The sequence below is a fragment of the Neopsephotus bourkii genome, unplaced genomic scaffold (genome assembly GCF_033783945.1).
Source record: "Neopsephotus bourkii isolate Nb327-2 ecotype Australia unplaced genomic scaffold, CSIRO-AGI_Nbou_v1 NB_1139, whole genome shotgun sequence".
NCBI lineage: Eukaryota > Metazoa > Chordata > Aves > Psittaciformes > Psittacidae > Neopsephotus > Neopsephotus bourkii.
This window is the reverse complement of record NW_026901625.1, coordinates 3,210,114-3,234,478: the sequence shown is the minus strand read 5'-3', so window position 1 is coordinate 3,234,478 and position 24,365 is coordinate 3,210,114. Positions and strand designations below refer to the sequence as shown.

At 45.0% G+C, this 24,365-nt stretch overlaps 2 protein-coding genes and 1 long non-coding RNA gene across 8 annotated transcripts in view; 2 read left to right on the top strand and 1 right to left on the bottom strand.

Annotated features, from left to right (window-relative positions):
- The window catches only part of RHOC (ras homolog family member C), a 415,761-nt gene that overhangs the window by 289,343 nt on the left and 102,053 nt on the right, over positions 1-24,365 (top strand). The gene's annotated exons all lie outside the window — the stretch shown is intronic.
- The window catches only part of KCND3 (potassium voltage-gated channel subfamily D member 3), a 128,460-nt gene that overhangs the window by 30,057 nt on the left and 74,038 nt on the right, over positions 1-24,365 (top strand). The window lies entirely within an intron of this gene.
- Positions 1-24,365, bottom strand: part of LOC133217499 (uncharacterized) — a 49,765-nt gene that overhangs the window by 3,565 nt on the left and 21,835 nt on the right. For both annotated transcript variants that reach the window (XR_009726886.1, XR_009726885.1), the window contains one exon: positions 18,751-18,875. This is a non-coding gene — a long non-coding RNA (uncharacterized LOC133217499). The remainder of the gene's footprint in view (positions 1-18,750; positions 18,876-24,365) is intronic.

Below are 24,365 nucleotides of genomic sequence, written 5' to 3'. Positions count from 1 at the left end.
TCTGCTTATGAGAACAACACACCGGTTCGGCACTTCAAGCTTCAGCACATAGCTCATTTCAGCAGGTGATCAAATCCTACTGCCTTAACCAAAGCACTTCTCTAAGCAGCTTCTTTACAGACCGGTTTCAGCATTAGCTTTGCTGTGCTCTGGTCTCCAGCTTAGCCCTTTCATGGTGAGCTGCCTAAGACAGCATCACCACCACTCCCCACAGCTACACATTGTTGCAGAACTAACATCGTTCACTCCCCAAGGAAACTGAAGCGGCCCTGTTGGAGCTGGTTTCTGCAGCGGAGAATGGGAGATGCTTGCATTATCAGTGATGTATAAGATCACAGAATCCCAGACTGGTTTGGGTTGGAAGGGAGCTTAAAGCTCATCCAGCTCCAACCTGTTCCACAGGCAGGGACCCCTTCCACTGGAGCAGCTTGCTCCAAGCCCCTGTGTCCAACCTGGCCTTGAACACTGCCAGGGATGGGGAATCCTATGAAATAAACTGTGAAATACGGCTGTGCTTTTGCAGCTCCTGCCCCAGCTGAAGTTATCTCATCCTGGGACAGCCTCGCAGCTCCTACGTCTGATTTGCAAAGAAAAGGAGGACGTAAGAAAAAAAAAAAATAAAATAAAATGAAAAAGACTTGTTCTTTACTTAAGTGTCACCTGAAAGTTTAAATTTAGGAATTAAAAGTCCCTCTGTGCTTCTGCCTGAATTTTTAAATATAGTCATTAAAAATAAAATCAACCCTTAGCATGATCCACCTTACATAACTTCCTCCACAGTTTAAAAATAACCCGTTCAACTTTCTAGTACTCGGTGTGCATCAGAGCATGGGGTGGGCAGGTACCCGAATGCAGCCACACAGGGCTCAGGCCTCAGCCATTCCCCACCAAGACCTGCCCTTACAAGAGTTTTAGCCTTTGGGTACAGACCCCATAGTAAAGGGGTGAGACCCACGCTGCACCCCAGAACTCAGCTCTCGGGGGGGTGGTGGGGAGGCTGCCAGTGCAGGGGTTACCCCTCGCCCCATCACCGACCAAGCCTGGTGGGTCCTGGAGTGCTGGAGGCTCTGGTTGTCTTTCCACACATGGTGTTTTCCTTCCTTACTGCAAGCACGTGGCACAATTTAAAGAGCTGTTTATGTCTGGAGCTAAAAGAAGCAGAGCTCTGCAGTGTAGCTTGGCTCCTGGATAACTGCATTACCAGAGAATCCTAAATCTTATTTTATTCTGGTCCAATACATATTAAAGTCAAGGAAAAGGCTCATTTAAAGACCCAAGGGTATAAATACAAAACAGATCTATCTTTGTATTTGTGCTGAAATCAAACAATGCATTAATAGTGCTTCATTAAATCATCCAGGTATTGGTCCCTACAGCTCTGTAGCTGAAGCCTCAGCTATGTACCATGGGAAGACCAATTATCAATGCTCTTCTGTTCCAAATAAAGTTCCTGAGACATCTCAGAGGTACCCAAAAAACTGGAAGCCAGTAAGAAGGGCAGGGAGGAACGAAATGACCATATGAGGATGATAAATGCGTTGGAAAGTAAGGAGAGCGAGGAAATATATCAACATAGGGATATAAATCATGTAGATACATGATGAATTTGTTATGCCAGCTATGCCTGTTGAACTGTTAAAGCAATGCTGAAATATGATTGAAGCACATGTGAGAAACACCAGGCAAGTCTCCCAGGCCTTCATCCCTGCCTGCAGTAAATGATTACAGCTCAGCTCACCTAAGTTTACATTAAATTAGGATGTAGCCACTTTTAGCTACAGAAAGAATTATTACTGAGCATACATCAGGCGGAACATCATTACGTAGTCAGGCACACATTTATTTTCTATTTCCCAACTGTATACTGTCCTAAGTCTATCATAGATCATGGAATGGTCTGGGTTGAAGGGAGCTTAAAGCTCATCCAGCTCCAATCCCTGCCACGGGCAGGGACCCCTTCCACTAGAGCAGCTTGCTCCAAGCCCCTGTGTCCAACCTGGCCTTGAACACTGCCAGGGATGGGGCAGCCACAGCTTCTCTGGGCAACCTGTGCCAGCTGGACCAAAGCCGTTGGCTGCAACACTGGATGCAGCCAGGCAGCCAATTCCTTATCCATCAAATCCATACCTCTGTAAAGACAAGGACATTGTATGGGACTGTGTCCAAAGGTCTCGCAGAGGTCAAGGTAGATGACAACAAGTGCTCCTCTCTTATTCACCACTCCATTCTTCTCCTAAACATACCCAGCTTTGGGTGTGCAAGAAAAATCCTTTGGAGGAACTTCATCTGAGCACAGCCCCAGACCAAACCCTAGGGCAGGAGCTGGGGATGAGCATAGAAGCAAGCAAGGAGCATGAGGGGAGCACGCTCAAGACCTTGCGCTGCTCCCAAGCTAAACAGCAACCCTTGGCATCCTTCAGAGCCAACAGCGCAGCCTGGAGCTGGCTCTGGCTCCTGGAGCTGGCTCTCTGTCTGCTTACAAGCAAGGAGCCAGGGGGACAGGACCCCAGAGTCTGCCTGCCCGGGGCAGTGCCACTGCCAGGCTGCTGTGCCACTGCCTGCGGTGCCATGCCGGTTTGCTGTGTCACTGCATGGTTATTTATAGCTGCATGGTTGTATCCAGGGAACCAGAGGATGTTGACTTGTATTCTTCTATGAATAAAACATGGATATTTCCCTGGCTTGAGAAGCCAAGAGCTGCTTTAGATTTAACGTTTTTCCCTCTGATTGGACTTGGCTGCTGAGCCAGTAACTTGTACTTCAGACACAAGAGAAAAGGATTTGAGATTTGGCCAAGGAGAATACGCTGCAAGCACTTGGTCAATACATCCTTTGCTGTGACAAAACAACACTAGTGCATCAATATTATGGAAATAATGATAAAACTTCAGGAAATTTGCTTTCTCTGCAGGTAGCGTCCTGTTCTCCTGTTTTTCTTCTCCCTGAAGTCAAAAGATACCCTTCCTTATCAGCTGAGCACAAAATGTGTCATTCTGAAGCTTCTTTGGATAATATGGATATTAATATATATTGGTGTCCAATATCCAATATTATATATTTGATAATAAGTATATTGTCCTTCTTTGGATAAATAAGGTCTTGGTAATCTTTTCCCTATCTATAATTATAAATGGAATTCAAGCAGAAGGCACATTCATGTTTTTCTGAATACTAAACTCCACAAGAGGAAATGTTGCTTACTTCCCTTTCCTGGTGTACAAGCAGAGGCTGACTTTTAAGGACAGGGACTGCCCACTCTGTCCTGAATTCGTCCTACTTGGATGCAAACCAGCCTCACTAAAAACCCTTACCAGCCATGGAAATCTAATGGGGACACAAAGAGATCGGCCAACGAGGCTCTTGCAAAGGCTGAGATTCCTCTTTCAGAAACCTATTCAGGGAAAGGGCAAGACTCCCTTTTACTGATGTGCCTTTATGCTCTTCTGGCTTTGTAGAGGGGAAGAAGGAGCCTTAAAGTGAATGCAACACGATTTTAATACTACCTTCCAGCCATCAGCTCAGTGAAGGGAAGGGAGGCAGGGTGCCGGGATGTTCAGCTTTAATCATCCTAGCTTAGGATCCTTTTGCAAGGAAGGCACTGCAGGACACAGCACAGCTCAGTGCTGTTGCAGCCAGGCTGTTCCTGGTACATCCCAGCACCAAAGCTGCACAGTGATCTCTGCCCTGCAAGGAATTCATTGCAGGTGTACTCACAGCATTGGTGAACAAGAGGTCTGGAGCATTCCCAGCTACATAGGAAGTGGCCCAAACTTTCCACCCTCTCCTGGTTAGACACTGAGTGTTTTCATTTGTTTCCTGCTGAAATCCCCATTTCTTGCCCCTTCTTCTTATAGTCACCCATTTGCTAGAAAGCATCAGACCAACACACATTCCAGCTTTATGCCATCCTTATGCTATAGATTCATACCAGCATAAACCCAATAGATTACCAAGGACCTTCTACACCAGATCAGTGCACAGAGAGATAGAGAGAACTAACAGGAGATTCACCATCTCTCAAGCACATGTCCTTTTGTTGATCAACAGATTACACATTCTGTTAGCTGTGAAATGCCAAGTCTACCCCTATCTCTCTGTTGAAAAATGCCAAGTTTCCTACAGTGGCATCTGAGATGTGAAATGACAAAAGGAAAGTCAATTTGATGGATACGTTTCTCCATACGGTTTTGAAGTAGGTCAAGTAATGTAGGATTTGGCATTACTCTCAAAAGTCATCACAACTGGAACTGAATTTAGACTTAAGTAATGAAGGTGCTTGAGACAGTCAAACCTCCAGGCCTGTTCCTGTGGTCCCTCTTCCCTCCAAGAGCAACCCCAAGGCTCTACAATCACCTCAAAAGATCAATAATCTGCAGATCTTAAGCTCCTTCCCAACCCTAACTATTCTATTCTATGATTCTATGCTGCCAATGCCAGTGTCTGTCCACCTCCCTGGACAAATCACCCTGTGGTGAAGCACAGCATTTTCATGGCAACTCATCTGTAAATGTAGGTTACTTAGGAGCTCTTATAGCAAACATTACCTTGTAACTGCCTCTGGTAGCTGAATAAATGCCACCAGCCTCTGTTCTTACAGCTGAGGATCCTGAGCATGGGAAGATGAAGTGAGCTGCCAGGATGCATACCAGAATGATGTGACCAACCCAGAGAGAGCTCAGAGCCTCCTGTTACTTCATTTACATTACTCAGAAAGTGCTCTTTTCAGGTTCAAAAAGGCTTAGGTTCAATGTATACTTCTCATGGCTCACTAAGCTGCTTAGCTTGAGTTGGATTCACAAGGAAAACAGTGCATGAAGTTTGTTTCTCAGTGTTTCAAACCATCCTGCAAGAAGAAAGCCTGGCCTAATGAGATTACCCAGGCTACTATTTTCAGGGCTAACCACACTGAGGAAGAACAGAAAGAAAAGCACATTACTGACTGATAAATAAAATAAAACTCATTTTCTGATTTATTCTGTAAATCAAAATGCTAAAAGAACCTCTAATGCTATATTAAAGCCGAGAAAAAACGTAACATGAAATCAATGTTAAAGGCCATCTCAGCATCCTTTTATCTAACCAAAATAGTAAACACTCTGCTACATTCCCAAAGCACAAAATCCATTTACACTTTGCATACTTGAAAAGCAGTCTAATGCATTTTGAAAACCACAGACTTAACTGCATGCTTCTCCCATTTAGTACAACAGGACTTAATAAGATTTGCAGAAGGCATAAAAGGCAAATTGAACCCTATAGCTGAACACACAATTTCAGGTTCCCAGCAGGGAGGCAAACCTAGTGATGAGGAAAATGTAACACCAGAAGGGATCAAAGCAGGATAACAGATGACCAAAAACACAGGGAAAAGTCATGAAATGTAGACTCAGTGCTCAACTTCTTGTAATACTTCTCTGTGCGCTTAGCAGATTACTTGTAACAAGGACAACTGTGTTTCAGGGCTACCCAGATCTTGTTAGCTTTGGGTACCACATCCAGACAGCCAAACTGGGAAGGAAAAGGCTGCTTTGGCTCTGCAAATTAGTGCTGCCCGTCCACAGGGACATGGCATATCTTCATCCTACTCTGGCCATTACGTACCAGCAGGTCAGTACATCTGTCCGAGAAGTGGAAGTTTAAATTCTGTGTACGACATGAAAAGAGAAAACTTTGAATCCACAGACACGAGCTTAGGAAAATGGGTCTTGACACATCTAAGACTTCACAGAAATCATAGAATCATAGAATAGTTTGGGTTGGAAAGGACCTTAAGATAATCAAGTTCCAACCCCCCTGCCATGGGCAGGGACACCTCGCTCTAAACCATATCACCCAAGGCCTCGTCCAACCTGGCCTTGAACACTGCCAGGGATGAAGCATTCACAACCTCCCTGGGCAACCCATTCCAGTGCCTCAGCACCCTCACAGTAAAGAATTTCCTCCTTATATCCAATCTAAACTTCCCCTGTTTAAGTTTTAACCGGTTACCCCTTGTCCTACCACTACAGTCCCTAATGAAGAGTCCATCCCCAGCATCCCTATAGGCCCCCTTCAGATACTGGAGTTGTTTGAAGTCATCCCTGTAACCAGCCACCCACCCAGACACGAACTCACCCCTTACAATGATCCAGTCGCTTTTGATCTCTTTACTGACATCTCAGTGTCCTGCAAAGGCTGTAGAAGCATTGAAGGGCAAGTTCATCATCTCAGAGCCCTTCTTAAGCACTCTGCCCTGTTCTCAGCACTTACACTCCTACCTCCTCTGTGAAGCCCACAATGCTGGAGAAGCATAAAAGTAGGTAATATTTCTCCCTCTGCTTAAAATTAGAGAGACAGACATTAAGCTTAGCTTAAACTGGTACATACACAGCAGAAAGCTAAGAGCTTATCCACAAGTGGTCTAAAGCATGGCACAAACTCAAGACTCAACACAACAGATGCTCTTTATACCTGTCTGACTTTCTGCACATTGTGTGCTTTGATCCAAAAGCTTTTATGGTAATGCCTGAGCCAAAGATCGCCGAGGGAAACAGAAACACTCCTGTTGACTGGAGTAAGCCCTGGATCGGGCTGTCAGATGCAGGAACTCAGCGTCAGTTTTGAAGCCAGTAACATAAAATGGGCATACTCTAAATTAAAATGATGCCTCTGCACTCACCACAATAGCTTCTGTCAATTCTCTCCCCATTTCCTCCCCCACGTAAAAATACCTTTTAACAGTGGTCTGGGAACAGAGCATGACCCCAGGAAACCTCTGCACATTGCTGGGCCTGGCCTTGTCAGCTCTCTTAGGCATCACAGGTTGCCAAAACAGCCTGTGAGGAGGGAGCTGTGCATGGGCTGCAGAGAGCGCAGGAGGCTGAGGAAAGGTACAGGGGGCCCAGAAGGTTGGGAGTGGATTCCCATGGAAAAATCTGATCCTGGCTTTGGACAGAGCATATGGAATTACCAGGGATGGCATCTGTCCTTTTCCCCTTACTGCATTGTGCAGAATACCCTGGTTCTGCCCCCAAGTTCTGAACTGCACAAATGAATCCAGAAAGCACTGGGTTCAGGTTCAGTGCTGTGAGCTGCCCTGCAAAGAGGAGAAACCTAACAGGGCTTCTGTGCCTTTGCTCTTTGGTCTCCCAACTGATTCCGTTTGTTTCTTGCCCTGCTCCTCTCCCATCTCCATCCCGTACCCAGCAGGTGTTGCCATGGCAACGCCACGTAAAGCGGTCCTTCCCTCTGACATGGGAGAAATGGTGAATGGCTGAAAAGAATTGGCTTGGGAAGAACCTGGAAATACAACTAAAAATAGGAAAGGCAATAATGGAAGGTGATGGTGGAAAGCCGCCTGGGGACTCTGAACCTTTCTGGAGGGCTTGTTACAAGCTGAATGCGATTTGCTGTTTCTCTCTGATGAGAAGGCAGATTTTTGTCTTCTTGTAAGATGTGAAGCATCTCTGGCAGCATTACTGCTTCATTCAAGCCCACTATTAGCAGTAATTCTGTTTTATCATACAGAAATGATTCTGAGGGACTTAGAGAGCCAGGAACGAGCAGCAGAGCCCAAGATTCCCCTCTAAGGAATGGCTTCACTTGAAAGCATATACCGTTACAGTAAATGGGTGTAATTTGTGCTCTGATGTCCTGCATGGCTTTACAAGTGACAAATCAATCATTACACAAACATCCTTTGATAATCAGTGCAGTTACATTCATTATGATCCATGCTTTTAGCAGCTGCAGTATGTGGACACAATGCATAATTGCCTAGGAATCATATTACCCTACTTTTCTATTCATGTCCTGAAGTACAAAGTCTCTCCAAAATTGCCATACTTCAATAGCTGAATGCAGAGTTTACAATCCACTCCTCCAAGTGTTTAATTGTAGTAAATGCAGGGTCCATTAGTATCACTGTTATTAAATATTAAGTAATATTCCTTGAAAAAGAACCATTACCGCTTTACAAATTACAAACATACAGGAGGACTATATCAGTTTCTTGACCCAGGGGATTAATTGTAGCAGTTGTTGCACAGCAACACGGTACAGTAGATTAGGACCTCACCTAATGAATAACACTGCATCCAATTGAAACTGCAAGGAAATTTAGCTTGGCAGAATGCAATTACAGAAGTCTCCATCTGATTGGCTTGCAGCATTTCTGTATTCCTCAAAAGTGCAGCTGTAATGAATGGTGAAGAGCAAGAGATGAGGAACACATAATTCCCACTGGTCTTAAAGGCATGAGAGGGTTGGGGGCTGAAAGGTTTCTGATTAAAGAGACAATCAACAAACAGATCAATAGGTACATCTTCACATCCTTAACCTCGGGGACTAAGTGCCACAACACACCACAAGGGGCAAGAGTCCAGCTGCCTTTTCAGAAAGAACAAACACCTCTATCAAAATCAGGAATTTGATGTCAAAATGATACAACGTGAACTTAGAAAAAGTAATTCTTTTCAGTGAGCATGTACTCATAGAATGGGTTGGACTGGGTTGGAAGGGACCTTAAAGCTCATCCAGCTCCAACCCCTGCCATGGGCAGGGACCCCTTCCACTGGAGCAGCTTGCTCCAAGCCCCTGTGTCCAACCTGGCCTTGAGCACTGCCAGGGATGGGGCAGCCACAGCTTCTCTGGGCACCCTGTGCCAGCGCCTCAGCACCCTCACAGGGAAAAACTTGCTTGTATCCAACCTAAATCTCCCCTGTTTCAGTTTGAACCCATCTCCCCTTGTCCTATCACTCCAGTCCCTGATGAAGAGTCCCTCTCTAGCATCCTTGTAGCCCCTTTCAGACACTGGAAGCTGCTCTGAGGTCTCCACGCAGCTTCTCTTATCGAGGCTGAACAGCCCCAGTGTTCTCCACCTGTCTTCATAGGTTTGCCCCTCACTGCCTGCTCAGGGTCTCAGAAGCCATTGGCGTTTGTCCCTGTGAAGGACAAGATGCTGAACTGGACAGATTCTGGAGCAAATGCTGGCTTTATATTCCCTCTCATCCTAAGGAACACAAGGAGTCTGACCCTTGGTTTTACATCTTATCACCATGGAGCATTAAAAGAGTCTGCCAAGGATTTTGGTAATGCAGAACAGCCCCATTAATTGTGTAGGAAACCAACAGCACATTTCAGCACTTGCTTCAGCATCCATCATATTTAAAGCATAAGGATAAGCAGAGATTCTGCTTAAAGGACTCCTTAGAGAGGATTTCCCCCCAGAATTTGACTTTTTAAGACACAGAATTTTCATAAAAACAAGGAGGGTTGTAATAATTTCTGAGTCTAAACATCCTATTCCCAATGCTTTATGCTTCCAGCCATCCATTGCAGGTGGCAGGATCCAGCTTATTTGACACATGTAGAAAAAGACCTTGCAGAAAGATATAGAAAACCACTCATATTTGTGTTTGCAGAGAAAACCACACCACTTGAGACTGAGTAGACACAAATACAAGGAGACTCATAAAGTACCTCTATGAGATTCCTCCTTTTACAACCTCATTCTTTAGGCTTTGACCAGAGCCTTTTTTCCCATACATGAATTCTCCTGAGGAACCTTGCACCTTAGGTCCACAGGGACCCAGCAGTCCCAATGGTCTGTCCCCACCTTCTCCTTGGCTACATCAGGGATGTATATCAGCACATTCCAATAGCTGTATCACCTTTTAGCAAAGAGGGGTTTAGCCCTGTATTTTCATCCATTTTCCCTAAACCTCTGGGCATTAAAAGATCTGAAAACAAACCCTCTTTCATATTTGGTGTGGTTTTGGAGTCCGATTTAGAAATGGTTTGAGAAGAGCTTTCTTTTTCCTTTTTAGCCTTTATATCAGTCATTTTATCTGATATATGATAAGCTCTGATGAGTTTAAACTGATTCATCCTATTTTGTAATGTTTAAATGTACTTTGCTGAAGCTCCATCATAATGTCACACACTTTTTAAATGAATAATTCATCCTGCCCACCTCTTCTGAAATGCCAAAAGGATGCTGCGCCTTCCCAGAGAATAGCAAATACCTTTACTCAAAAGTACACAAGGAAACAATATCATTTAAGTAAAAATACCAACCCAAGCTGTACCATTGCAAACCTCAATACTATGATCTCATATGGGAGAACACATTAAAACCCTGCAAGGAGGGAGAAGGCTCTTTTCCAGAGAGGGGTTGGACCAAGGGTTTAGTTGTTCCCTGCGTTAGGCTCTGTACTTTCTAAAGGGAACCAAGACATAACCGAGAATCTCCGAAAAGCACTGATAAGACTCTTCTAGCAAATGCCTGTCAAGGAGCTGTGTAAGAAATGACATTGATTTTATCCCCATGCTGGTACTACCTCAGGGAGAGCCTTTGTTGGTTCTATATTTAGCTGCTCTGTTATGTACCTTACTAATAGTCAGGTAAAGCTCTGTCAATTTGGAGCCCAGCAGGGATCAGGTTAAGACCCCGAATGAACACCACTTTGTGTGAAACTGGTGTTTGCCAACCAGAATAAAACACAGATAGAATGAAAGAAACCTGGAGAACTTCAAATAACAGGGAGCAGAGTTTCCCACAGCTGTACAGCACATAAATCTGTGCCAGCGCCTCAGCGCCCTCACAGGGAAGAGCTTCTGCCTAAGAGCTCAGCTCAGTCTCCCCTCGGGCAGGTTCAAGCCATTCCCCTTGGCCTGTCCCTACATCCCTTGTCCCAAGCCCCTCTCCAGGTTTCCTGCAGCCCCTTTAGGCACTGGAGCTGCTCTAAGGTCTCCCCTTCAGGAGCCTTCTCTTCTCCAGGCTGCCCCAGCCCAGCTCTCTCAGCCTGGCTCCAGAGCAGAGCTGCTCCAGCCCTCGCAGCATCTCCATGGCCTCCTCTGGCCTCGCTCCAACAGCTCCACGTCCTCATAAACATTATTTGTATTTCATAATATTCTATGCAAAGGCATTTCTACTTAATCATGGACCAGGCATCAGACAAACTCTCCACTGGAGATACTAAAGGCACCTTATCACTTCTGCTGAGCACTTGCAGCCATACTGAGCACACTGGCTGCCATCACTCACAGCACACCACGCGCTGCCAGGAAGAGTAAGGTGAGGACAGACTTCTATCACATAGTCGTGCTTTCTTGGAGGCAGGCTTTGAGACAGCCAGCATCAGCTCTCCAAACACCTTAGGAGTCCGGAATAAATAAAAACTAAAGCGAAGTAAAACCCCTGCAAAACTCCATAGTCATTTTCCATCAAGAGCCCCATGCTGCTCATCAAACATTGAAGAGCAGTCTGTGAATATCTGAAGAAATGACCTCATTGTCATTCTTCAAATCTTCCCTTCAAGCCTCAGAGCGCAGTGATACTTGCAAAAGAACACGAGATGAGTCTGGAGTCCTGTGGCCACATGTTTGCACATCCACCAGCGTTTTTTCACTCCCAGCTATCTTTTTTTACATGGTTGAAATGCAAAATGAATGCGTTGGCAGAGCCCCCGTACGCACACCCAGGCTCTTCCTAAAGTAACTTGCCTTAGAAAAAGAGAACAACGAGCCAAGTGGTTTCAGCACTGGTTGCAAATCTTCCAGTCTTAGCTACAAATCCAGGGAGCTAAATCACATGAAGCATCACAGACATGCTATGGGCAATTTCCAGGCAGACCTAAGTGTCAGCACTTTGGGGCAGGACTAATTGAGTGTGCAGACCCAAGCTAAGGACTCTGTAATGCCCTCTGTAATTGAAATGAAGTGCCTGAGTCTTCCTTGGTCTGCAGTTAATCTCAGGAGCCTGATCAGGAGCACTCTGGACCTCTATGAGAAACTCATGTGTGCAGGATCCCTTAGAAAGTAGGGTAGGAAAAAACAAACCAACTAAAGATGTGACCTGAAACGTCCCTGCCCATGGCAGGGAGTTGGAGTTAGATGATCTTTAGGGTCCCTTCCAACCCAAACCAGTCTGAGGTTCTGTGAAATTGGGCAGAGGTCTAGGGAGGGTGCAGAGGCACGTACAGAAAATCATGGTTATGTACAGCTTTGAGCAGGGCATCCTCTGCTAACTCACTAGGGATTATGTTGTTTCTAACAGAGATCTGTGGCAAACACAATACCTGTGCACACTGTTCAGCTCCTGATCAGCCTGAGTCATGCTGCTTTCCTTTCAGACACTGGATGCTCCCTGGGGACATCAATAGCTCCAGGCTAGAGAGTGGTGGAAGTGGCAAGAGGTCCACTCAATGGCTCAAGTCACACGAGGTGGTGGCGTGGGCTTGACACAGAGGGGATGAGGAGGGAAGGCAGCTCTGAGAGCACAGATGCTTGCGATTCACCCCCTGGTCAGGCTGCAGAGTGCAGGGACAGGGATGCTGAGGATTCACGAGGCCCCTGCAGCTTGTGAGCAGACCTGGGAGCTGCTGCAAGAAGAGATGCATCTCCTGCTGGGTGACTCCTCTGAACCCAGTGCTAGCACTGGCTTAAATGGAGGCAAGTCTGCAAAATACCTGTCTGCAGAGCATGCTATCAGCAGCAGGACATGCTTCTCTCTTCAGAGGGAAGGGGCAGCACATCGAGTTTCAGCAGTGGGGTCTGTTGTAAATGATGAGAGATGGAAATATCCATCTCCAACGAGATACTCGGTGTTGTATGTCATGCTGCCCCAGGTAATGTGCCTGGTGCTAATCCTGCTCTAAGTGAAAAACAAACCTGTCTCATCCATCCAAGAGCTCAGACATAGCCTTGGGGGAGAATCAAATCTCCTGAGGCAAATCTGGGAGGGCAGCCCTGCCTGCAACAGCATCTGAGCATCTCCATGTTTGTCTGGCCCACTTAGAAGGCAAACACCAGGGACCTGATTTCTGTCCAACAGTGAAACCTAAAAGAGAGCATACGACATAGGACTAAGCATTTCTCAACTATTCCAGCTTGGGAAGGAAGAGCTAGCAGCTAAGTTTTGGATGCCAATGAAAGCTCAAGGTCCAGCCATAGAATGTCCATTCCTGGGGGATAAGAGTTCTTTAATGTGACTAGATTACCCTTCCACTGTTTCTCATTCATTGTGTGTGATATTTATCTATATCTCTTTACATATGGTTGCACAGTTTTCATAAACTGCAACAGATCAAAGTGGAGGATGTCCCTATGTACCCCATCACTCATGGACCAGCACTGTTATTTATAGCTGCATATAAGAGAAAGTTACTCATTTCAGAAGTCTTGCCAGCCTCTGGGCACCTAAATGCCCCAGTGCAAGAAGCAAGGCAGAATGCACTAATAAATAAACACAAGATGAGGCATGGAAGGTCAGGGATGCAGTAGCAGCTTTTAAGGCAAGAAAGAACATTGTGATCAGCCTGGTACTGGCAGTTCAGCAGCAAAACACCCATGTTCTTGCAGATACGCTATAACTAGAGTGGGCTTGGGACTAATTTGCTTAGTTTTGAAAAACAATAGTGTTTTCTATCTAGTTCAGTCACCTCCTTTTACTGTCATTGTTTGTTAGGTGACTTGTTTCATTCTTTTTCTCTAGTACCAGGCTGCTAGGGATGCTGCTGGTAGTTGCTAAGAGATATTCTCTGCTCCAAAAGTCTCACTGTTCAAAAGAAGAGGATTTACAAGCAGAAGGGACCCACTGTGCAGCTGGACAATAGGGACATACAGGCTGATCCCAAGCTGCACTGAACTCTGTTCCTGATTCAGCAAAGCAAATCAGTATTGATTTAAACAGTGCTTACAGTAAAGCAGGTGCTTAAGTGCTTTGCTGGATGATGCCTGGGACTCTGAGGCTCCTGATGGACTCAGCCCAGCATCTCCCTCATTTTGCTGTAATTCTCTCTCATCACGAGCAATATCAAGCTTCATCTCCTACTGGCCATCCACAAAGAGAAGCTGAATAAAACTCTGTAATGAGTTCTCACTGTGGAAACCTTTCCCACCATCCATGTTTTGTGCACCTTTGACCTCACATCCCCATAGAAAATGACCTTTTCTGCATCTCATGGCTATGATCAGTTAACACCAAGTTTTATATTACATTCATATCCCCTATGACAAGACTTAAATCTGAACCAAAACAAGGGTAAAAGGTGTGAAAAAATCCAGTTACAGCTTCTTTATAAATGATGATTCCATTTAAGAACTAGGAAGTACTATTCAAAAGAGAGGATAAAAGACACCTTCTACAGTAAAGCCTAAATCTAGCAAGGGACTCACAGCTTTCATGACTCCTAGGAGGATTTACTATCTGTATTGTCTATAATCATGCCAGGTTAAACCTCATCTGTTGCAAATACTTTCAAATCAAAGTACTGGGGTACAAAGCTGCAGAGTCAGTGCTACAGGAGGGGTTTGGCTGGGGTGCTCCTCTGCACTGGAGCCTACGTGACCTTCCTATCTTTGTGCCTCAGTAAAGGTTGTGAGTCATCCAGTGCTGCCGTTACACAGATGAACTAAGTTAATAAAAGAGACAGGGCAAACATCCTGTTTTGTTCTTAATTTGTATCACTGACTAAGCTGGAGCTTCATTAAGCACCTTCCCTCCCTATAGGACAGTCTGATCATCATCACCTATATACGTAAAACACTACACAGGGTCAGTATATACTGTTCTTTATACCAGAAAGCTGTATCACTATGTCACCACAATAACCAAACCAAGCTAGGTAGAAATGCCAAAGATGTAATGGGTTCAAGAGACTGAAATACCCTCTCAGCTCTAGAGCTGATGTCTTCCTCCTTCATACAAGGTATTGAGATGTGTGTGGAGCAGAGCTAATTCTTGCTGAATCATTCAAAGCAAGCTTTTTCCTTGCTTATAAATGATCCTCAACATGGCTGCTTTCCTGCCACATGCATTAGCACACAGGGTTTCTCATCTAAAGCATGGAGCAAACAAATCCTAGCTTGTGAATTGCTGTCAAGCTCTTCCCCAGTCATCTTCCTCATATCTATAAGCCTATGGTTCCAGTGGGGTGCCTGGCCCCACCAGCCACAGGGGAATAGCTCTGCTTCCCAGGACTCCGAGTATCCCAAGTGACTGTACACAAGAATTAACAAGACTGATCTCAAACACTCCTCTCAGTAGCCTGGATGCAGGTGAATGCTCCTTAAAAGATGTTGCCATCGAGGAGAACATCTCAGCTGTCACATCAACAGCACGTCAAATGCTTCATCAGCTTCCCTCATCCTCCTCCCTGCTATTGAGGAGGGCTGGGAGCAGGGTGCTGGGCATGTCCCAGACCCATCCTGCAGGTAACACAACGGGAGGTGGTAAAAACCTCCCAGCAAAGCAAGTAATAGAGAAAAGGAGATTTTTGTGTTTGACAACTAGATGAGTAATATTCCCGAATTCCCTGCTTCACCCTAATCCCCGCTGAGTCACTGGGGCCCTGCTGATACCCTGGGCTGGGTGACTCCTCTCTCAGAGGCTGCCAGGGATTTTTGCCATATGGCAACAAGGAAATTTGATTAGTTGACTGTTTCCTATTTGTTTTAATTAGTAGTTTATTAGCCATATGTTAAATTGCACATTTCAACTACTCAGCAGCGTTACTGGAAGTCAGAAAGAATCTGGATGGGGTTTCTCTTTCTTCCTGAGACACATGGGTATTGGCTTTGAACATAATGTCACCTGGTGGGAGAGCAGGAGTGTTCTCCCTTGTCTCATCCTATCTCATCTCTTCTTGTTTTATTCAATCTCATCTTGATCCTTGAGGTCCTTTCCAACCTGATATTCTATGATTCATCTGCCACCTTTGCCAGCCCTGGGCAGGGGAGCAGGTCAGACCTCTGGCTGCCTACCAGACCTGCTTGTCACACTGGTGGATGCTGATGGGCCTTGGCATGCCCAAGCTCTGAGAGGTCTGGTCTGCTGCAGGACACCCAGGGACACCCTCCTGAAAGAGCAGTTTGGTGGTTCTCCTCTGTCTTCATAGCAGATTAACAGGAAACCTCTGCATTAATCACACTGTGGAGTTTGCACCTCTTTGTTTCTGCATTCCCATCAATCAGTCACATAAGTATTGATGGGAAATAGATAAAGAACACCAGGTTGGATGGGGCTTTGAGCAACCTGGTCTAGTGGAAGGTGTCCCTACCCATGGCAGGGATTGGAGCCAGGTGAGTTTTAAGGTCCCTTCTAACCCAAACCAGTCTGTGATTCTATGACAGAATAGATTCAGTTTAAAACTCACTACAGTATGCATAGAGACCTGAGGGTGGTTCTAACTCAGCCCTGGCACACAAGCTTTTATTGCAGACAGGTTCTGGCACCAAGAGCTGCTGCTGCCATAGGTTTTACCAGCATACAGCTCTTTCTAAGAAGAGCTAACCACAAATCCCATACCCCATCCCACCTCTTGTCAGGAAGCCACTGGAAAAGTCATTGCAGCATCTGACTGCAACCACCACCAGAAAGTTCTGGGCAGCTCAGGAAACATCCCAGATCTGTGTGGGTCCAAAGAGGTCTGGCAGGGCCTTGGTGTGATGCTGGTGGCCCATGGAAAGCACAACCCATTCACAGCGTCACTCGGGACACTCCTGATGGCCATACCTGGAGAGCAGCTTTCTTATGTTACTGGATTAATAACAAATAATAGTTATTAATTAAAAATATTAATATCATTAATAATTATTAGTTCATAAATAACTGGATTTCTCCAGCAGTTTGCCCAGAGCTTTTCCAGCTCCTCCAAGTTCTCTCAACTACCAGCACTGACGGCAGATACAGGCTTTTATCAAAGCTCCATTTCCAGCTTCAGGTTTTACTACTTCTGCACACAGAAATGCACGAACACGCTAATCATTTACCCTCGACTACCTTTACTTATTCATATTCTTACAGCTTTCCACCATGACCACACTAGATGTCAACGCAATTGCACATCATTAAACACCACATTCTGGGGTTTTATCCTAGGCTAATTTGTTTAAATGTGTTGACTTTTTTTTTCCCCTAAGAGAACCACGAACATTTTACACACTCATCTCAGCAGCCTCTCCATGACCGTTTCCTTCCTTCACAGAAATGTCAAGTATTCTGTTTTACACCTGCGCCTTCTCTTGGAAAGCATCTTTAAGACAGGTTTAGAATGCAGTTTAGAAATGCAGGTTCCTAGATGTTGGGATTGATTTTGTTTCTTCCATCAGCTCAGGGGTTGTAACGGCCTAAAATGCAGCAACTCCGCTCTCTCAGATTTAATCACCGCCCTCCTCGGATTCACTCCTGCACTCGCTCGCTGTGTGGGCTCAGATCAATTTTTAGATTCTAATGACTGACACATGTTTAAAATACATTTCAGTTGCAGCTTACAATAGCTCCCAGGTACAAATTTGCAAGTGCAGATGATTGCAGCCCCAAGCCCTTGCCATTGCCATGTGAAGGTGGGTGGAAACACTCATAGCTGCTGATGGGCGCTGGGTGGAGAATCCATCACCCTGCAGCGGCTCATGGTGCTCCTGGGGCAGGAGCTGCCTCATCCTCCCCAGCACAGCATAGAATCAGAATCACACAATCAACCAGGAAAAGACCTTTAAGATCAAGTCCAACCATTACCCCAGGGATGCCAAGACCACCACTAACCCATGTCAATAAGGGCCTCATCAGCATCTTGCCTGATCCAGCAGTGACCAACAGCCTCAAGCCTTACTCCAGCCCAACAGACACTCAGGTGCTTTCCAGGGTTGAGTACGTAGCTCTGACTTTACTAAGCATCCCATAGCAGAGCAGCAAAGCTGCTTTTCACAGCTCAATAGTAAGAGTTTTCTCAAGCAATCGTGTTCCACTGCCCTCCAAGTGGTTCAGACACCAACCTATTAATACTGCACACCCTCTCCCCAGCCTGTGGGCTGTGCTCTCTGTAATATTCTCCTCAGAATAATTTGAGGGTGGCATGAGGAAATGGAGGTTATACAGCTGTCCACCTCACATGAACCAGCAGCAGGAGCAGCAGCATCCCACCCCACGCCTCGTGCCAAGCTCGGTGACATTCTGGCATCTCTGCTGGGATAAAACATAGGTGCTTACTACAAGAGCATTGCAAAGCATTGCTAATGGAAGGAGGTTTTGATTAGCAGGCCCTGGAGAAGGAGTTCTGCCCAACAGTGAATCCTGGAGCTTGTTGACATTCCCTTGCTCACACCAATCCAGCAAGCCCAAGCCTGCACGCACCAACACACAGCAGCTCCTTCTCCACAGGAACCAACTTCCTGCTCAAACACATCCCTGAACCCTCCCCAGCTCCTGTATTCCTCAGACCCAGCTCTCTCCAAAACACTGGAGTCACAGACCTTGAATGTGACACTGGGGTCAATGAGCTCTGCCCTAGATGGGACAGGGAGACATTTAACACAGCCCTCCATGGCTGCAGTGCCTATGCCACACTGTACAGCACAGTAAACCTCTTGATATTGCATTTCTCAGTATTTCAACTGCAGGCTCGCCCATATCCCAGTCTCCTGATGGTCTTTCCCCACAAAACGAATCCCACCATCCCAGCTCATCCGCTTCGCACTGCGGAGGAGTCACCAACACTCTTCCTGCAGCACAAGATGTTCATTTGTGTACAGAAGCAATGAGAGAGGGCTCCCTCTAAGAAAGGACAAAGAGCTTCATATTTACCCTGCCTGGTATATGAGAGATTATAATGCCACTGGTCATGTTAGGAAACACTGACAAATGGAACAAAACACGGAGGTAATCCTTGAAGCCAACTGAAAGCAAATATTCTGTGCGATTTGGTTACAAGTGCAGATAGAAACAGGCTCTGTGGCCTCAATGTAGTTGTGTTAAATATTAAAGTTACTTACCAAACAAACAAAGGGTCGGAACTTCCAGCTGATTGTTGGAACATGCAGATTCTGGGGAGGAATACGGAACAGCAGGGATGCCAGCAGCTCTGCCAGGATGCGAACAACAGGAAGTTATCCTTCAACTGGAAAGTAAGACAAATGGGACAGTATTAAAGCATCAGATAAGAAAAGATGTTCCCTTTATTAAAAAATAGCAGTACATTCTTTACATTTAGCATAAAATCTGCTGTAATTACCTAGCAGTTGGAAAGCAATTTGCAACAGGCTTTATTGTTCAGCATCTGCAGCAAATTCTCAGGGAAACATCCACCAGGGAATAAAGTAAAATGAGATGTGCCACAGTAACTACAACATTTAAATGCTTGCACAATGGAAATTTCAGTGAGGCTGAAATGAACTACGGTGCAATTCTACTTGTGTTGCTGTTCTTGTTTTGTTACTTAAAGGGCTCTGGGTTCGACTCCAGGTTTTTTTCTCCTGTATACACACACCCACCAGGAGTGTTGAAATCCACACAAACTGATGAGGTTTTATTACACAAAACGAAAAATAATCATCAAAATTAAAACCAAGTCTACTGCAGCCAAAAAACAAGAAACCTTCTGGCAGGTACCACCACCAGGACTCCCTGTTTATCAATGCATTTACATTTACAGGGAATTTACAAGGGCCTGTAGGGACAGGCCAAGGGGAATGGCTTGAACCTGCCCGAGGGGAGACTGAGCTGAGCTCTTAGGGAGAAGCTCTTCCCTGTGAGGGTGCTGAGGCGCTGGCACAGGGTGCCCAGAGAAGCTGTGGCTGCCCCATCCCTGGCAGTGCTCAAGGCCAGGTTGGACACAGGGGCTTGGAGCAAGCTGCTCCAGTGGAAGGGGTCCCTGCCCATGGCAGGGGTTGGAGCTGGAGGAGCTTTAAGGTCCCTTCCAACCCAAACCATTCAAGGATTTTATGATTTACCTCTTAGAACAGGTAAAAGAGCTTGCAAGTGAGCTAATTTTCAAATTCACCACAGCATCCCAGAGTAACTATTTCATCCAGTGGAGAAAACCGGAGTTCACACAAGGTTTTCTGGATGTTTCAAGGAAGCTACATTTTATTCCCACTTAGCCTGGTATAAATCTGGCCTAACTTCACTACTGATGAGACAGACAGTCAATAGGACTGGGATGGAAATAAGTAACTTTGAGTTTGTACCATTCAGGAATTCTGTCTCAGGTGCTGAAACCGATGCGACAGGGGAAGATAACATAATCCTGATGCTCTCCAAACATGGGACTTCCCATGTCACATCAAGCCAGCCATGAATTCATGTCATGTCTGTTCAGTCCTTCCTTTTTTCTTTTTCTCACTGATGAAATAACATTCCTTCTGATTTAATTCAGTCCACCAAAGAAAACAGGAATGTATCTTTGCGATGAAACATACCTTATGTTCAAGTCCGGCCTGAAGCCAAATGGCATAAACAAATTCATCCCTTTCAGCAATGAGGACATGGTTGCAAGAGTGCTTGGAATTAAGGAATATTAACCAATTTCCTGTGTTTTTCTCCCATGTAGAATTATGTTTCAGGACTCTGCCTCGTGCTTTGCTACCCTACATTTTCCTGCCCAAGCAGGCTGTGTGCCCTCCAGCCTCCAAGCAGGTTATTAGTCTTACAAAATGCATAGGATTAGAAGTGCATGCCTTTAAGCTCCACAGGCAGAATTTTACTCAGCGTGATTGCACAGATACAAATGAGAACAGGGCTTGATTCTAGGATGTTTACAGTACCATGCAATTTGCTTTAACATGCTGACTCCCAATGTAAGGCAAGCTCCACACAGAGGAAGTTAATGTCTATGTCCTCTTTCAGATCAGAGCAAAGCACACTCAAATGGGGAAATCAAAGTCTTATTATTAAGTAAAATAATTGCCTCATTCAAGAGAAAAGGGAAAAATTCAACCAGTGCTCAAAGACATGGGATGATCTGTGAGTGAAAGGAAAGAATGTAATGACAGGAATGTGACTGTATGCTCTATGGGTTGGTAGGAAAGCAGGAATAATAGAGAGCAAGGAGAATCAGACAGACATTTACAAGAATCCTAGACTTCATTCAATGAATTATTTAAAGTCTATTTCTGATCTGGCACAGGAGGTCACTTGCTCTCCAGAACAGAGCAACGGGAGAGCCCCATCACTTCTGCCATTCAAAACTGAAATGAGCCAAGTGATAGAAGATACACAGCCCAGAACCATCATCCTGTGGCTCCAGGGACAGTAGAAGATACACAGCCCAGAACCATAATCCTGTGGCTCCAGGGACAGACTGTTTGTCCTTGGTAGACTTCCCCTCTTCTAGTATTTCTGACATGTTTGCAGAAATACTGGAAGTTCACAGTCTAAACTGGCTTCACTGGGTAAACACTGACAACTCCATATGCATCAGTACATGTGGACCAAAGCTGTGGTCAGGTTATTTGTGTTGGATGGCTGAGGTGTGCCACCACAAATAGCACCAAGCTAGATGAGACCCTTCAGACTTACCAAATGATAGCATTAAATCACAACAACTCAGTCTTGAAAGACTCCTTTGGTATTGTCTTACTAAAGAGGAAGGCTAGATGCTACCCAAGAGAGCCTCAAGCCCCTAAGCAGCCTCAGGAGCTTTCCCCTGGGCTAGGGCTCTGAAGCATATGAACACTGTGACAGACAAACTTTGTCTTTATTACAGCCTTGTCAAGGAGTGGGGAAAAAAAGGATAGAAATACGAGCTGAAAGTGATGAACTAAATCACATGGAGGTTAATGACTTTAATGTCATAGCCAAGGGCTCACGCAGTATACTGCAGCAGTAATTTGGGAACACTAGCATCCCAACCCAGTTCTACAGTGGTAAGATCATCCTTCCTACATTGCTTCAGAGAATACAGGCAGATTAACAGAAGACATCTTCCCACACACACCCCGAGAGCTTCTGCAGACCAAACCTCCAGCATTCCCTCCATATTCCCGGGGTCTGAGTGCATCAGTAGAAAATGGAAAGTATATCTTTGGAACAAGGTTAATATCAACAGCCCCATTTTGCATGAGAGAAGGAGAGGCTGAAGTCACTCTTCATTCACCAAACAGTGCCTCTGTCCCCTGGCCCTCCTTGAAGCCATAGAGGTGTTATTCATTCTGTTTCTAGACTCTTTCATTCCCCATCCTACAAATATCCTTGACCGAGGGACTTATTATCAGAGAGGAATCTAAAAATGTACACTTGATTTACTTTGTTCAGCACATTCCCAGTGGCTGAGTTTGCCCATAAATAACCACAGTGCTAAAGGTGAAGATGAACAACTTGGGATATGTAGACACAAACAGAGAGAAAGGGAGAGAATAAGTTCTAGCCAAAGCCAACATACCCAGTTCCTCTCACTCCTATTCAACTGCAGCAATTTCACATCTCTGGGAAGAAGGGATAAAACCTTCAAGCATGAGATTATTACATTTTGTACATTACACCCTGATAGAAGTTAAAAATAGACTCTGATGGTTGCTAAGTGCGTTTCAAATGGCTTTCCTTAGAGGTAAAAATGGGATTTGATTTGAAAAAAGCAGAAGGTGGGATTCATAACATCTTGGGAAAGAGCAGAACAGAAAAATCTCTTAGTTGCTGGAATGGAAGGAGCAGGGATTTCCTTACTCCTTTTTTTCCCATGAGAGATGACAAGGGGTATTTTCTGAAAGACTATTCCTGGCTTCCTAATGTACTACATGAAGAACACAGATGCAAACTCATGGCAGTTCTCACCCCCTTCCTTCACACAAAACCACAAGGGTTGCCTTTACTCATAGGTCTGAACTCCTGAAGCACAGGGACTGAGTGCCATTCCATTAAAAGCACTGTGGCTATCATTTTGTAATTATGAAAATTAACTGTTATGATAAAGACTGAGAGTTGTAACTGAAAGACATCTTATGTCAGGACAATTTTTGAGGCACGCTCCATGTATTAAGAGAGTCATTTCCTGCAGCAGTCACTGCTGTAGAACTGGGCAGCTTGTACCTCACAGGGCACATACCTACTCAGCAGAAAACAGTCTTGAGATAAGTACAACTGCAGCCATGCAAACAGCATGAACATAATATTCACATTGATTAGATGGTGTTAAGGCTTACGCAGAAGCAGTCATGAGTGGACAGGGAGAGATGAGGTTGGCAAGAGCAGTAACCAGAAGCTCAAGCATCCAAGGCATGTTTTGAAGCATCAGACATTTGCTGTGAGCTTGCAGCAATACAGAAATGAGAATCACTATGCAGAGAGAGCATTAAAATGGTAGGAGAAGAGTGAAATAATGGTTCAAAGAAAACGGGTGTTAAATTAATGGATTTACATTATACGTTGATGTGGAAGCACGTATATTGCAGGGAAAAGAAAAACCTCATTTATTGTCTTCTATAACTTTTTCATTACAAACTCATTATGTCCTTATCAAGGCAACATTAAAAAAAAAAAGCATTACCATGGCTGAGAAAGAAACACTATTTTTAATCAGTTCTGTTGAGGGATACAGATACAGGTTTTGCATCCATTGTCAACCTAAACGTCTGGGCTTTATGCATCTGTGGGCAGTAATTGTATCAAAATAGATCAGTGTCCTAGGTTGACTCTGAACACGCAATGTGGTTTCTCTGTTCCACCTTTCAAACAACATCCATTTGTGGAATGTTGATATGCAAAGTGGCACCTGTGGTTCATATGAGATTATTGCTCCCGTTCTGCCTTTCATAGGGAAGGCACGTGTAAATGCACAGCGTGAGGTTTAGGGAGATAGCTGGGTATGGAGCCAAATGGAACTGCCTAGGGGATACTGGTTCTTTGTTAGCTATGTTCATCGTGACAATTAGGGATGGACGTGGAGAGTGCATGGGGGAGCCCGACAGGTTTTTGCCCTGTGCCCAGCAAGGGTGGAATAGAATATGTCAGTTCTCAACATGCTTGCTGTGACTTCAGTTGAATCCCGAATATAATGGGAAAAGATGGGGGGGGAGAGACTCTATTTCAACAAAATCAATTTGCCTCTAAAACTTCCATTATCAGATCAAGCTCATGAAAGAAAAGCAGGCAATTAAACCCAATGAATGCTTCCCAAACAAAATCACCGAGGTTAAAGATCCGCATTAATATGACAAAACCCAGGAAATTACAAGCTTCTGACTGACAATTTATCCCCAACCACCTTTGTACAAAGGCCTCAGCACAGTATTAATGACCCACTTTGTCAGCACCTTCCTTAACTTTAACACAGTTTGTTCCTTTTACTGTAGAATTTGGGACATTCGTTATCCAGGACTAGAGAAGTCTTAATCACAATGAAGGTTATAGGGTTGATAGGGAAAGTAACAACTGCTCCTGGTGTGCTTGCTGCCAGGTCTTTGTGCTCCAAAGGCACAAAACCCTCATCACAGCAATGCCCAGGTAGGGTGAGCAATGTCTGCTGGTATTTATTTGTTGATTTTAAATGAAAACCACTGTTACTTCTCACCCCTGACAGAACTTGACGTTTCCTGTGCACGTCAGCGTATGATAAAATAGCAGCCTATTCAGCAGTGTCAAGCAGAGGATTTCAGCAATAAGCTTCAGCGCAGTG